The sequence below is a fragment of the Scylla paramamosain genome, unplaced genomic scaffold (assembly GCF_035594125.1).
Source record: "Scylla paramamosain isolate STU-SP2022 unplaced genomic scaffold, ASM3559412v1 Contig95, whole genome shotgun sequence".
Taxonomy (NCBI): Eukaryota; Metazoa; Arthropoda; class Malacostraca; order Decapoda; family Portunidae; genus Scylla; species Scylla paramamosain.
The window spans coordinates 23,901-35,850 of NW_026973760.1; positions in this window are offsets into that span (position 1 = coordinate 23,901).

The window sequence follows — 11,950 nt, forward strand, 5'->3', positions numbered from 1 at the left end:
TGGTGCAGGAAGGCCTTGTCTACCTTCACCACAAGCCACTGTACCATGCATCACTGTACCTTGAAACTGTACCACAAAAACTTAACCTAACTAGCCTTCACTTGAAAAAAAAGATATCGTTTTTTTTTCGTGTGGTTAATATTTCAGTGCTACAGTACCACAGCACTGTACTCTATGGTGCTAATGGTGCAGGAAGGCCTTGTCTACCTGCACCATAAGCCACTGTACCATGCGTCACTGTACCTTAAAACTGTACCACAAAAACTTAACCTAACTGGCCCTCACTTAAAAAAAAAATATATCGTTTTTTTTTTTTCGTGTGCTTAATATTTCACTGCTACAATACCACAGCACTGTATCCTATGGTGCTAATGGTGCACGAAGGCCTTGTCTACCTTCACCATAAGCCACTGTACCATGCGTCACTGTACCTTAAAACTGTACCACAAAAACAACCTAACTGGCCCTCACCTGAAAAAAATTATCTTTTTTTTTTGTGTGTGTGCTTAATATTTCAGTGCTACAGTACCACAGCACTGTACTCTATGGTGCTAATGGTGCAGGAAGGACTTGTCTACCTTCACCACAAGCCACTGTACCATGCATCACTGTACCCTAAAACTGTATCACAAAAACTTAACCTAACTAGCCTTCACTTGGAAAAAAAAAATATCGTTTTTTTTTCGTGTGGTTAATATTTCAGTGCTACAGTACCACAGCACTGTCATCTATGGTGCTAATGGTGCAGGAAGGCCTTCTCTACCTGCACCATAAGCCACTGTACCATGCGTCACTGTAACTTAAAACTGTACCACAAAAACTTAACCTAACTGGCCCTCACTTAAAAAAAAATATCGTTTTTTTTTTTCGTGTGCTTAATATTTCAGTGCTACAATACCACAGCACTGTACCCTATGGTGCTAATGGTGCAGGAAGGCCTTGTCTACCTTCACCATAAGCCACTGTACCATGCGTCACTGTACCTTAAAAGTGTACCACAAAAACAACCTAACTGGCCCTCACCTGAAAAAAAATTATCTTTTTTTTTTGTGTGTGCTTAATATTTCAGTGCTACAGTACCACAGCACTGTACTCTATGGTGCTAATGGTGCAGGAAGGACTTGTCTACCTTCACTACAAGCCACTGTACCATGCATCACTGTACCTTGAAACTGTATCACAAAAACTTAACCTAACTAGCCTTCACTTGGAAAAAAAAGATATCGTTTTTTTTTTCGTGTGGTTAATATTTCAGTGCTACAGTACCACAGCACTGTAATCTATGGTGCTAATGGTGCAGGAAGGCCTTGTCTACCTGCACCATAAGCCACTGTACCATGCGTCACTGTACATTAAAACTGTACCCCAAAATCTTAACCTAACTGGCCCTCACTTAAAAAAAAATATATCGTTTTTTTTTCGTGTGCTTAATATTTCACTGCTACAGTACCACAGCACTGTACCCTATGGTGCTAATGGTGCAGGGATGCCTTGTCTACCTTCACCATAAGCCACTGTACCATGCGTCACTGTACCTTAAAACTGTACCACAAAAACAACCTAACTGGCCCTCACCTGAAAAAAAATTATCTTTTTTTTTTGTGTGTGCTTAATATTCCAGTGCTACAGTACCACAGCAATGTACTCTATGGTGCTAATGGTGCAGTAAGGACTTGTCTACCTTCACCATAAGCCACTGTACCATGCGTCACTGTACCTTAAAACTGTACCACAAAAACAACCTAACTGGCCCTCACCTGAAAAAAAATATCTTTTTTTTTTGTGTGTGTGCTTAATATTTCTGTGCTACAGTACCACAGCACTGTACTCTATGGTGCTAATGGTGCAGGAAGACCTTGTCTACCTTCACCACAAGCCACGGTACCATGCATCACTGTACCTTGAAACTGTATCACAAAAACTTAACCTTACTAGCCTTCACTTGAAAAAAAAGATGTTTTTTTTTTCGTGTGGTTAATATTTCAGTGCTACAGTACCACAGCACTGTACTCTATGGTGCTAATGGTGCAGGAAGGCCTTGTCTACCTGCACCATAAGCCACTGTACCATGCATCACTGTACATTAAAAACTGTACCTCAAAAACTTAACCTAACTGGCCCTCACTTAAAAAAAAAATATATCGTTTTTTTTTTCGTGTGCTTAATATTTCAGTGCTACAATACCACAGCACTGTACTTTATGATGCTAATGGTGCAGGAAGGCCTTGTCTACCTTCACCATAAGCCACTGTACCATGCGTCACTGTACCTTAAAACTGTACCACAAAAACAACCTAACTGGCCCTCACCTGAAAAAAAAATCTTTTTTTTGTGTGTGTGTGCTTAATATTTCAGTGCTACAGTACCACAGCACTGTACTCTATGGTGCTAATGGTGCAGGAAAGCCTTGTCTACCTTCACCATAAGCCACTGTACCATGTGTCACTGTACCTTAAAACTGTACCACAAAAACAACCTAACTGGCCCTCACCTGAAAAAAAATCTCTTTTTTTTGTGTGTGTTCTTAATATTTCTGTGCTACAGTACCACAGCACTGTACTGTATGGTGCTAATGGTGCAGGAAGGCCTTGTCTACCTTCACCACAAGCCACTGTACCATGCATCACTGTACCTTGAAACTGTACCACAAAAACTTAACCTAACTGGCCTTCACTTGAAAAAAAAGATATCGTTTTTTTTCTCGTGTGGTTAATATTTCAGTGCTACAGTACCGCAGCACTGTACTCTATGGTGCTAATGGTGCAGGAAGGCCTTGTCTACCTGCACCATAAGCCACTGTACCATGCGTCACTGTACATTAAAACTGTACCCCAAAAACTTAACCTAACTGGCCCTCACTTAAAAAAAAATATATCTTTTTTTTTTTCGTGTGCTTAATATTTCAGTGCTACAATACCACAGCACTGTACCCTATGGTGCTAATGGTGCAGGAAGGCCTTGTCTACCTGCACCATATGCCACTGTACCATGCGTCACTGTACATTAAAACTGTACCCCAAAAACTTAACCTAACTGGCCCTCACTTAAAAAAAAATATATCGTTTTTTTTTTCGTGTACGTAATATTTCAGTGCTACAATACCACAGCACTGTACCCTATGGTGATAATGGTGCAGGAAGGCCTTGTCTACCTTCACCATAAGCCACTGTACCATGCGTCACTGTACCTTAAAACTGTATTCCTGGTGATACGCTATTGTTCTGAGTGGATAGATATTCATATTTTTCGTTCTTTTTGTTGGTTCTCTCCACGTGAATTAGTGCAACCACCTGGTTCGAGTTCACCGTGTGAGACTGTCCTCAGGTCTATACATACCTTTAGGTATAATTTTTTACTTATTTATTTATTCTCCGGTCTCCCCCGCAATTCAGTGGTCGTGAAGATATCTCCATCGTAGTTTTTATGTAACTGAAGAGTACACTACCTTTCTTTTGTATTTCTGAATTCCTTTTTTTTTTTTTATTATTCGGATTATTCCATTATCCATTAAAAATCTATATAAGTGTCAATATTTGTATTTCTTTTAATCCAGTGATAGAATTTGTAATTATCGTCTGCCACAAGGGAACATCACTCGTGGGCACTAACTGAAGGTAACTTTTTTATTATTATTTATATTATTATTTAAATCTCTTTTTTTTTCCGTGGTCACTAAACTGGTGGCAGCGGTGGGATTTATTTCGCAACTAACCGAAAGAGGTGGAGACTTGAAATAAGTGAATGAATGGGGAGATGTGCCTGAGGGGTGTGTATAGACCTGAGGGATATAATTGCAGGCAGTGGTGGCTACCGATATGTGTTGACTATCGTAGATCACTTTAGCCGATTTGTGAAGTTCTATCCACTCAAAAACAAACTATCAGAGGGAATTGTAGAGGCGCTGCAGCAGTACATTACCGACTTCGGGACTCCTCACTCCATCGTCCTGGACAATGGGGGCGAGTTCACCTCCCAGATCTTCCAACAATTCTGCCAGCAACACCTCATCACCCTTTGTTACACCACTCCCTACCACCCGCAAGGGAACGCCATCACCGAACGACTCCATCGCACGCTCAAATCCATCTTGGCTTCCTTGTGCCGAGGTTACCCGCTACGGTGGCCTCGCCTACTCCCTGTGTGTCAGGCCACTATGAATGCCGCCGTCCATACCAGTATCGCCCAACAACCTTTCTTCGCGTTTTTCTCCCGGCATGCGCCCCGAGTTGTGGGTGCCAGGCTACCCGCAGTTGATGGTGACGAGCAAGACGTGGATGTGGTCCGCCGGCAGATCCGGGAAACACGCGAGAAAATGACTCGGAAATACCGTAATGCGGCCAACAGGAAACGCAAGGAGCAGAAGGTAGACATTGGGGCGTTGGTGTGGGTGAAGCGAGAGACTACAGAGTCAGGAGTGTGTAAGAAACTGTGTGTTCGTTGGGACGACCCATATAAGGTGGTGGGAGTTTTAAGAGCAGGCGGTGGTTATGTGGTGAAAGACCCTTTCTCGGGAAAGATGGTGCAAAGAGCGGCAGAAAAGATCAAACAGTTTCACAGTGAGGAAGAGTACGTAGTTGCGGCTCAAGACACAGTGTTCCAACCTGATATAGAAACTGAAGTGTTACCGCCTAGAGTGCGTAACCGTCCCAGACGCTATATTGAGGAATGTTAATGTCGCTGGAAGAACGGTATAGAAAAGAGCAGAGTGCTTGGGGTAAATAGAGTCCCCCCCCCTCACTTTTGCATGGTCTGGCTGGACTGGTTGTAATGAATCGTGGTATGACGGGTATGGGTACTATGTGAGAGGTGATGTAAGAATTTGAGAAGGAATAAGGAACCACTTTAATTCGCAGACTACTACTGCACTCGACAACCCGTTCGGGCCATACTGTGGTGGTTTACTTCAGGACGTGGCGAGCGCTTCGCGTAATCATCTGTAGTGTCTCGTGGTGTGAGTGAATGTGTGGATGAGTAAATGACTGTTCGAGTGGAAGGAACCGAGTACTGGGGTGGCCGAATCTCGTTTCAGAGAGTGACAGAGTGACTTAAGGTTAAGTCCTCACACCACAGGAGGTCAAGAGGCTGGTTGGGGTGGAATTTCTTTTCTTTTTCCTTGAGATGAGAGAAAGAGCCGAGTTATGTCTCCAAGGGACATTGTGGTGATATGGCCCACAAGCCATTGTATGGGAGAGAATGTCAGAATTATTTCCCGACAGAGATCACGTGCAGTTCGTCAGCCTGGCTTGGTTGTGTGGTGGTGAGGGGAGGTTCTAATTACTCGGATGTGAAGGTGTTATTTTATTTTTTTTTTGGTAAGGAGAAAAGAGAGAGGTGAAAAATTCTAGAACGGATGAAAGGCTCGTGTAGTGCTGGGAAATTAATTATGTATATTTCTATTTTTTTCCTAGGCTAAGGCCCATGTAATGTGCGAGGATGACCAGAATCTCAGTACCATGTGACTAACCCCCCCCCCTTCCCCTCCTCTCCTCAGTGTTCTTTTGTCCTTGCTTTTTCCCCCCCCCTCTCAGCGTCACTGTGTTGACCACTTCTATAACAAATTTACCCCGTGAATAAACGTAATTTCTCCTGCTTGGCCAGGTTATAGAGGCGAATTTTTCACCTAATCCCAGAGAATGGGGAGCCCTTAATACGATAAAATTAATTCTATAATGGTAAGGTCTTAAACCAGCTCAAACAAATCCCAGATAATTACGCCGCGCCAATGAGGTTGACGAATCTAATAGGTCTTCTTTGCTTCGCCGTCCTGTTACCCCTGTTGCTACGCAAGCCAGGAAGAGATACCAGACTTTGACTAATTCCCCAATTGATTTCAAAAGTCCATTGAATTAAACTTCTTAAAGTAACAACTTTAAAGTAAACAGTAACTTAATTATTCATATTTTTCATCCCTGAACTCACAACCTAGTCGCCCCCCCCACTAAAAACAAAATTATAACTCTTAATAAATTTCCCCATTGGAAACCTTTATCCTTAGTTTCCCGCCGATTTCCTCACAAGCAAAGCCATTCTCTCTCGGATTCTCCTCAGACCCTCTCGGATTCTCCTCAAATATTCCTGTTGATAAACTGTTTTCTGAGTGGATAGATATTCGCATTTTTTCGTTCTTTTTTGTTGCTTTTCTCCACGGGACTAGTGAAACCACCTGGTTCGAGATCACCGTGTGAGACTGTCCTCAGGTCTATACGTACTTTTTGGGTATATATTTGTTATTTATTTATTTATTCTCTGGTCTCCCCCACAACTCAGTAGTCGCGAAAATATCTCCATCGTAGTTTTTATGTAATTGAAGAATACGCTACCATTTATTTTGTATTTCTGAATTATGTAACTGAAGAGTACGCTATCATTTATTTTGTATTTCTGAATTATGTAATTGAAGAATACGCTACCATTTATTTTGTATTTCTGAATTCCTTTCTTTTTATTATTATTATTCGGTTTATTCCATTATCAATTAAAAATCTATAAAAGTGTCAATATTTCTATTTCTTTTAATCCAGTGATAGGATTTGTAATTATCGTGTGCCACAAGGGAACATCACACCCCTTAGAGGGCACTAAATATGTGTTTGGCCTTCCTTTACAATTTGGTAGCTTGCAACGAGGTCTTTCCTTCGTCTCAACAATCTTGGGCCAGTGGCCAATTCCATCTTTTGTGATGTCAACGCTTGGAATTGGTTTTGTTGCATGACCTCTCTTTTTTTTTTCCTCGTGCTCTGTCTCAAGACTGCTGGAGCGTGGTCTTCCCACACCGGGTCTTTTCAGGGGGTCTTTGTTTTGGCGTAGGAGAGAATATGCCACCTTTAACTTGAATGCCTGCAACTGAAGTTGCGATTTTTTTGACACCCCTATTGCACTAGCATCCCTCCTGTAGAGAAGCCATGAATTTACTATTGTGACATCAACAAAGTGGAAAACAAGTTTATGGTAGTACTTGTGAGACCTTATGTGGATTCTATATAAGGCAATCAACGAATCCAGAAGATCAACCCCTCCCATTTCCTCATTATAGGTTTTGACTATTTTGGGGCAAGGAATTTCAACAATCTCCTTCCTTTTCTTGTCATTTTTTTTTTTTTTTTTTTTTTTATGTAGGAAGGATACTGGCCAAGGGCAACAAAAATCTAATAAAAAAAAATGCCCACTGAAATGCCAGTCCCTAAAAGGGTCAAAGCAGTGGTCAAAAATTGGTGGATAAGTGTCCTGAAACCTCCCTCTTGAAGGAATTCAAGTCATAGGAAGGTGGAAATACAGAAGCAGGCAAGGAGTTCCAGAGTTTACCAGAGAAAGGGATGAATGATTGAGAATACTGGTTAACTCTTGCGTTAGAGAGGTGGACAGAATAGGAGTGAGAGAAAGAAGAAAGTCTTGTGCAGCGAGGCCGCGGAAGGAGGGGAGGCATGCAGTTAGCAAGATCAGAAGAGCAGTTAGCATGAAAATAGTGGTAGAAGACAGCTAGAGATGCAACATTGCAGCGGTGAGAGAGAGGCTGAAGACAGTCAGTTAGAGGAGAGGAGTTGATGAGATGAAAAGCTTTTGATTCCACCCTGTCTAGAACAGCAGTATGAGTGGAACCCCCCCAGACATGTGAAGCATACTCCATACATGGACGGATAAGGCCCTTGTACAGAGTTAGCAGCTGGGGGGGTGAGAAAAACTGGCGGAGACGTCTCAGAACACCTAACTTCATAGAAGCTGTTTTAGCTAGAGATGAGATGTGAAGTTTCCAGTTCAGATTATAAGTAAAGGACAGACCGAGGATGTTCAGTGTAGAAGAGGGGGACAGTTGAGTGTCATTGAAGAAGAGGGGATAGTTGTCTGGAAGATTGTGTCGAGTTGATAGATGGAGGAATTGAGTTTTTGAGGCATTGAACAATACCAAGTTTGCTCTGCCCCAATCAGAAATTTTAGAAAGATCAGAAGTCAGGCGTTCTGTGGCTTCCCTGCGTGATATGTTTACCTCCTGAAGGGTTGGACATCTATGAAAAGACGTGGAAAAGTGCAGGGTGGTATCATCAGCATAGGAGTGGATAGGACAAGAAGTTTGGTTTAGAAGATCATTAATGAATAATAAGAAGAGAGTGGGTGACAGGACAGAACCCTGAGGAACACCACTGTTAATAGATTTAGGAGAAGAACAGTGACCGTCTACCACAGCAGCAATAGAACGGTCAGAAAGGAAACTTGAGATGAAGTTACAGAGAGAAGGATAGAAACCGTAGGAGGGTAGTTTGGAAATCAAAGCTTTGTGCCAGACTCTATCAAAGGCTTTTGATATGTCCAAGGCAACAGCTAAAGTTTCACCAAAGTCTCTAAAAGAGGATGACCAAGACTCAGTAAGGAAAGCCAGAAGATCACCAGTAGAGCGGCCTTGACGGAACCCATACTGGCGATCAGATAGAAGGTTGTCAAGTGATAGATGTTTAAGAATCTTCCTGTTGAGGATAGATTCAAAAACTTTAGATAAGCAGGAAATTAAAGCAATAGGACGGTAGTTTGAGGGATTAGAGCGGTCACCCTTTTTAGGAACAGGTTGAATGTAGGCAAACTTCCAGCAAGAAGGAAAGGTAGATGTTGACAGACAGAGCTGAAAGAGTTTGACTAGGCAAGGTGCAAGCACGGAGGCACAGTTTCGGAGAACAATAGGAGGGACCCCATCAGGTCCGTAAGCCTTCCGAGGGTTTAGGCCAGCGAGGGCATGGAAAACATCATTACGAAGAATTTTAATACGAGGCATGAAGTAGTCAGAGGGTGGAGGAGAGGGAGGAACAAGCCCAGAATCGTCCAAGGTAGAGTTTTTAGCAAAGGTTTGAGCAAAGAGTTCAGCTTTAGAAATAGATGTGATAGCAGTGGTGCCATCTGGTTGAAGTAGAGGAGGGAAAGAAGAAGAAGCAAAGTTATTGGAGATATTTTTGGCTAGATGCCAGAAATCACGAGGGGAGTTAGATCTTGAAAGGTTTTGACATTTTCTGTTAATGAAGGAGTTTTTGGCTAGTTGGAGAACAGACTTGGCATGGTTCCGGGCAGAAATATAAAGTGCGTGAGATTCTGGTGAAGGAAGGCTTAAGTACCTTTTGTGGGCCACCTCTCTATCATGTATAGCACGAGAACAAGCTGTGTTAAACCAAGGTTTAGAAGGTTTAGGACGAGAAAAAGAGTGAGGAATGTACGCCTCCATGCCAGACACTATCACCTCTGTTATGCGCTCGGCACATAAAGACGGGTCTCTGACACGGAAGCAGTAGTCATTCCAAGGAAAATCGGCAAAATACCGCCTCAGGTCCCCCCAACTAGCAGAGGCAAAACGCCAGAGGCACCTTCGCTTAGGGGGATCCTGAGGAGGGATTGGAGTGATAGGACAAGATAAAGATATGAGATTGTGATCGGAGGAGCCCAACGGAGAAGAAAGGGTGACAGCATGAGCGGAAGGATTAGAGGTCAGGAAAAGGTCAAGAATGTTGGGCGTATCTCCAAGACGGTCAGGAATACGAGTAGGGTGTTGCACCAATTGCTCTAGGTCATGGAGGATAGCAAAGTTGTAGGCTAGTTCACCAGGATGGTCAGTGAAGGGAGAGGAAAGCCAAAGCTGGTGGTGAACATTGAAGTCTCCAAGAATGGAGATCTCTGCAAAAGGGAAGAGGGTCAGAATGTGCTCCACTTTGGAAGTTAAGTAGTCAAAGAATTTCTTATAGTCAGAGGAGTTAGGAGAGAGGTATACAGCACAGATAAATTTAGTATGAGAATGACTCTGTAGTCGTAGCCAGATGGTGGAAAACTCGGAAGATTCAAGAGCGTGGGCACGAGAGCAGGTTAAGTCGTTGCGCACGTAAACGCAGCATCCAGCTTTGGATCGAAAATGAGGATAGAGAAAGTAGGAGGGAACAGAAAAGGGGCTACTGTCAGTTGCCTCAGACACCTGAGTTTCAGTGAGGAAAAGAAGATGAGGTTTAGAAGAGGAGAGGTGGTGTTCTACAGATTGAAAATTAGATCTTAGACCGCGAATGTTGCACAAGTTAATGAAGAAAAAGTTGAGGGGGGTGTCAAGACACTTAGGGTCGTCGACGGAAAGGCAGTCCGACCTGGGGACATTTATGGTCCCCTCCCCAGATGGGGACTCCGAGGCTGGTGTAGGAGTCGCCATGATTTTAAAATTTTTTGAGTGAAGGGTGTGTGTGTTATTAGGTGCTTGTAGTTTTGTGTGGAGGAAGAGAGTTGTCTTTAGAGGGCAGGCTGTGACTACCCCCTTGTGTTGTGAGACACAAAGGGAAACGTTCAGTGAGGTCACAGCTGGGTTTAATGATAAGTTCACAGCACCCCCTGAACAGTGCTTTAGACCTCACTGGGAGTAATTATCGTTTCGGCAGGTGTCTACTGCCTCCTCCTCTTACATGTTCCCAAAGGTTGAGCAGATGAAAAGCTTGTGAGGAGAGTCACACAACGATTGTCTACCCATTTCATTGCACGTAACTCTACTCCATCCTAAGTTGTGCTTACCTCTACATGAGACCCCCTTTGCTTTTTCAACATTTCCTTATCTGTAGGCAGAACATTTCCTATCCCTTTCAGTCTGTTTTGTCTCACAGTACCCAGAGAGTAGATCTGCTTCGTTGCTAAATGAGCCATTAGTTTAGGAGATGTGAACCAATTGTCATGGTATAACAAATGGTTTGCATTTACTGGGATTGTGCGCGCCAACTGCAGAACTATATTGGATGATGGACCCAGATCCGGTTCACCTTGGACTGGCTTTAGGGGCCCATCATAAACATGCAAGTCATTCAAGATCCCAGAGGTATCACACAAAGCAAATACCTTGAAACCCCATTTGTGTGGTTTGGATGGGATGTACTGCTTTAGGTAAGAATTTCCTTTCAAGGGAACAATCATTTCATCAATGCAGCACATTTGTTGCATTGGGATGCTGCGAAATTTTGATTGCAAATGGTCAAGTACTGGGCGAACCTTGAAAAGCCTGTCAGCATTGGGACCAGTCCTGTCAGGTGCCTGAGTGTTGTCATTGAAATGTAGAGAGCTTTTTATTTCTTCCCATCGCCTTCTACTGAAAACTTTGGATACGGAATCGAATTCCAGCACCCCACTCCAATAAAGCCTAGTGTTAGATATTTTGAACAAGGACATAAGAAAGACAGTCCCTAGAAATTGTTCCAACTCATCTTTATCCAGCTTCAGAGGCTTGTTTACATTTTGTTGTGTTGCATACAAATTGCTTTGTGTCACAATCAACTTTAAACCTGCCTCCATAGAACTGTGACGTGTCCATGTCTGAGGAAACAGAATGACCCACTGGTACATTTTTGAACCATTTAAAAACACCTTTTTACATTACAGTAATATAATCCAAAGTCAGGCCAACATTATAAACACATTCTACTGAATATATGGGATATATCATAATTTTTGTAGTGACCTGGCTTACCTATGAGTCGTCCAAAAAAATCGTTGAAAACGGAGGATCAGTCACTACGTCCTCCCCCTCTGGTGGTCACGAGTCAACTGCTGTTACACAGAAACGAGAGCTTTTTTTCCACATATCGTGTGAGTGATGTTTTCTGATGTGGTGCAAAAATGTACCGCCGGACGGACACGCCTCTACGAGGGAATTTCATCCAAGGAAAAGCACGCTTTTGAAGTGGTTCATAATTGTTCCAATGGTCCTTATAGGGTTAAGCGGTTGGGTTGGGTTAGGTTAGATTAACACGTTTACCGCCGTATGTACCACCGATGGTACATTTCGTACCTTCAGTAACCGCCACATGTACCACCGGTGGTACATTAATGAGTTTTTTTTTCCTTCCTTTTCAATCAGTATTTCTAACAATACAATAATTAATAATTAATCCCTGTCAATTATGCAATCAACACTGTGAATTTGATGGTCTGAATTCAGGGTGAGTAGTTTTTCCTTTAA